At 44.0% G+C, this 4605-nt stretch overlaps 1 long non-coding RNA gene across 1 annotated transcript; it reads left to right on the forward strand.

The window, feature by feature from the left end:
• The first annotated feature begins 778 nt into the window (after positions 1-778).
• On the forward strand, positions 779-1665 carry LOC132058481 (uncharacterized). The gene is made up of 2 exons (XR_009415318.1): positions 779-1142; positions 1416-1665. It is a non-coding gene; the product is annotated as an uncharacterized LOC132058481 (long non-coding RNA).
• Positions 1666-4605: the final 2940 nt, after the last annotated feature.

A 4605-nucleotide genomic window follows, 5' to 3' on the forward strand; every position in this document is an offset into this window, starting at 1 on the left:
AAAATAAGGACAAAAGTGCAAATGGTTCAGTGCAAATGGTTCGGCTAGGTTAAAATACAGCCCGGGAAGACCCTATAGGGGCTCGGGGTGCTAGGTTGGGTGTCCATGGAGACGGTTGGGCCGACCGAGGTCCTAGGCCTGGTAGACCGGCCTAGTGTTAGCCGGGTTTCAGCCCACTGATGCACCAACCTGGTTAGTAAACAATTCCATTCAAGTTCAATTGGTCTAACTTCAACTCATTCAACATGAGAAAGTGAATTAGAGTTAGACCACTCAATATTGAAAAATATTAAGGGGGTATTTGAGATATTGATGACCATATCAAGACCGATGCCATAAGTAAGAGCAATCTATAATACCCAATTGGAGTCCACATAGATGAGGAAATCAATCCTACACCTCACTCCCATTAGTTAAAACCGTTAACTGTGTTTACTTTATTTTCCCTTGCTTAGATAATTTTTAATTTCAATTGTTAGTTATAAAATAAAAAAAATAAAAAAAAACTTTCTAATTTGGGTATTAGTTAAGTTAGTTGATTATACACACACGATCACATCTTTCACAAGGCACCCTAAATACCCAGAGCATCCGATGTTGTCTCACTTTGAATCACTATATTTGTAGCGGTCGTGTTATACCAAGATGTAAAATTTGAGCATATCAAATTTTGACGTCGTTGCCGAAAAAATTTCGATGTTAAAAGTGTATTTTATGTGTTTTCGCTAACTTCTTTTACTTGTTAATTCATTAACACTTTGATTCGTGGTGACTAAAGATGTAAAATTTGAGCATATCAAATTTTGACGTCGTTGCCTAAAAAATTTCGATGTTAAAAGTGTATTTTATGTGTTTTCGCTAACTTCTTTTACCTTGTTAGTTCATTAACACTTTGATTCGTGGTGACCTTACAAGTAGTCAGGCTAGGTTTTCTTGAAGAGGATCTTACACAAGAGGACCCTCCTCAGGGAGTTCAAAATCAAGGAGATCCACTAGCAGCCGATCGATGCTCCTTCACAAGTGGGTGCTTGTGGAAGTCGTGGTCAGAGAGCATAATCCAATTCCCAAGCTCAACACAATGCGAGATATGCAAGTGTCATAGCTCCTCCTCACATCAGGGTGGTAAATTTCACTACAAGAAAGTATAGAAATCGCAACAAAATTTTTTATATTTGGCAACAACCTAGTTTTATTGTTGGCAAATGATTTTTTTGTTGCCATAGTATTGATTATTGTTGCAAAAAGTTGTTTTGGCAAAAAAAAAAAAAAAAAAAAGTTGTTGTACGTTGTTGCAACAACAGTCGTTGGGAAAAGTTCATGCAACAATTTTTTTTTTTGTTGCCAAAAGTACTTTTTGCAACAATAATCAATCTATGCCAAATATATTTTTTCTTGTAGTGCTTCTTTATTACAAGTGTCATGCTCAACCAAAGAGGAATATTTTGTGGAACGGCTCGTGAAAAGGCAGACAAGCATCTAAAGTTCTTTTTGGATGTTTGCTCTACGAGCAAGAAATTATTGGTCTTGGATGATGCACGTAGTTTGAGGCTCTTTCCATTCTCTGAGAATCACTTTCCAATCATTTTGTTTGCACTTGGGATGAGTTCTATGCAAAGTTCTCGAATAAGTATTTCTCTCTAGGCGATATGACCTTTTGTGTGATGATTTTATGGCCTTCAAGCAATAACAGTGAACCATTGCATGACATTTTGGAGCAATATAGAATGATGGTGAAGGGGTGTTCCAACTATGAAATTTCGGCTCACATCAGTTGAATTCTGATATGGCCTCGAACTGTATCAAACACGACCAACTACCGCACTAGTGGAAGGAATCTGCACAGAGCAGGAATTCAATAAGGGCGAGCCTAATCTCAGCAGGATCACTGATCCGCGTTACCATCATACCCCATGGAGCAAGTTTATGAAAATAAAATACATGTCATGTACTAAGAATAGCATATAATATCACTGACAAAAGCATGTATAAATGGATCACAAAAGATATACATGATCATCACAGCCGAATATCAAGGTGCATGGTACCTATGCGTTGCAATAGACCTTCCATAGGATACACCTTTACCTGTGTTGAACTATGTGTTTGTACAGTTCATTAAGACTTTGTCACGACCCTCCTAGAGGGCTGTGACGGGTACCCGGAGCGGCCTTCTAGGCGGGTCATGGCACGTGCGGGTATCGTGAAGCAGTCGTCCTAGGACGTGTCTACGAGTCGTGTCCGTAGAGTCTTGTTTATGGGTGTGAAGCGCGCCACACTTATAAACGAGAGGCTGCGGGGCATTTAGGAATAATGACCGTCTTTCTTTTCGTAGATCGTGCGATAGAGCTATAATATAAGATCTCTTGTATTCTAATTGTGCGTTATGATTTCAGTAATGCCGACGAGAAGGAAGAAAATCCGCACCATATTAGATACCGCCGGGGACGGCACCAACCGAGAGCCTCCAGCGGAGTCGGGACATGGCGAGGCTCAGAGTGTTACTCCCTCGCATGCCACTCCCACTCATTTTCCTCCAGCGGCAGAGGAGCATGAGAGGGCCCCAACTCCTCCCCCTATTGCTCCAGATCAGGACTTACGGGATCTTCGTCGATTCGACTCAATTAGTTACTGCGCAGGCCCAGCGGCAGAGTGCGGGTTCAAGTGAAAGGGCGACCAGTGCCCGAGCCCGTGATTTTATAAGTTTAAACCCTCTAGAATTCTTCGGGTCGAAACCGGATGAAGACCCGCAGGGCTTTATTGATGAGATATTGAGGACATTGAGGATTATCCATGCTTCTGATACTGAGTCCGTGGAGTTGGCTTCGTATAGACTCCGGGACATAGCTATTTTATGGTATAATAACTGGATTTCTTCAAGAGGGGAAAATGCACCTCCCCCAAAATGGCAAGAGTTCGTGGATGCTTTTATACGGCATTATTTGCCACCTGAGGTTCGACGGGCTCGTGCAGATAGGTTCCTGAATCTCAAGCAAGGAAATATGAGTGCCCGGGAATATAGTCTCCGATTCAATTCATTGGCTAGATATGCTCCGGCCATGGTAGCAGATTTGGAAGACCGGATACACCGGTTTGTGAGAGGCTTGGGGCCACACTTATTTAAGGACTGTTTGACAGCCTCGTTACTAGAAGGAATGGATATCTCGTGCATTCAAGTGCATGCTCAGAACTTGGAAGAACAACAGCAGCCGCTAAGGGGAGATCGAGTTATGGACAGGGGACATGGTAAAAGGACTAGATCAGCGGGGGCTACCAGCGAGTACAGAGAGGGCCAGGGGCAGCAGTATTCCAGATATTCAGGCCATCCTTCTTCTAGTGCACCCTCTCGGTTTGCGGGCCGAAAGTTTGATCGTCCCACTTATTCTGGCCCGAGTCAGGGCTCAGGAACTTCAGGGTCCCAGTATCGTGGTGATTCTAGCCAGAGGAGACCGCCAGTACCACGGTGCAGTCAATGTGGTAAGTTACATCCGGGTCAGTGTCGTCGAGGCTTAGATGCTTGCTATGCCTGTGGTCAGGTTGGCCACATTATGCGCGATTGTTCAGTGAGGAGTGGCCGAGATGAGGCCCAACCTACAGGTTCAGCAGCAGGTTTATCATCGTCCGTACACCCCGTAGGACAGGCTTCCCAGGTTCCAGCGGGCCGTGGTAGAGGCAGAGGAGGAGCCTCTAGTTCGGGCGGTCCCCAGAATCGTATTTATGCATTGACCGGACGGCAAGATTTAGAGACCTCTCCCGACGTTGTGACAGGTATATTGATAGTATCTTCTTATGATCTTTATGCATTAATTGATCCGGGCTCTACCTTGTCATATATTACTCCGTACATTGTCGGTCGTATCGGGATAACACCCGAGCCAATCAAACCTTTTGAAGTGTCTACTCCAGTCGGCGACCCGGTACTAGCCAGGCAAATCTATAGGGGCTGCATAGTTGTAGTGTGTGGCCGACATACCGTAGCTGATTTGATTGAGTTGGAAATGCTGGATTTCGATGTTATTATGGGCATGGACTGGTTAGCTTCTTGTTATGCAAATGTAGACTGCAGGGCCAAAGTGGTCCGGTTTCAATTCCCCGGAGAACCAGCTTTAGAGTGGAAGGGTAACACTGCATCTCCAAGAGGCAGGTTTATTTCCTATCTTAAGGCAAAGAAGATGATTGCCAAGGGGTATATTTATCATCTAGTTCGAGTCCACGATACGGAAGCAGAGCCGCCGACTCTTCAATCCATTTCGGTAGTGAACGAGTTCCCAGATGTATTTTCGGACGAGCTTCCAGGTCTTCCACCAGAATGGGAGATTGAATTCACTATCGATGTATTGCCTGACACTGAGCCAATATCTGTTCCTCCCTACAGAATGGCTCCTGCAGAATTGAAAGAATTAAAAGCAAAACTAAAAAATTTACTCGAGAAGGGGTTTATTAGGCCCAGTTCATCGCCATGGGGAGCGCCTGTTTTATTCGTAAGAAAGAAAGATGGATCCTTGCCGATGTGTATCGATTACAGGCAGTTGAATAGGGTGACAATAAAGAATAAGTACCCACTTCCGAGGATCGATGATCTATTCGACCAACTATAAGGGGCCAAGT

The sequence above is a fragment of the Lycium ferocissimum genome, chromosome 5 (assembly GCF_029784015.1).
Source record: "Lycium ferocissimum isolate CSIRO_LF1 chromosome 5, AGI_CSIRO_Lferr_CH_V1, whole genome shotgun sequence".
In the NCBI taxonomy this organism is placed as follows: Eukaryota; Viridiplantae; Streptophyta; class Magnoliopsida; order Solanales; family Solanaceae; genus Lycium; species Lycium ferocissimum.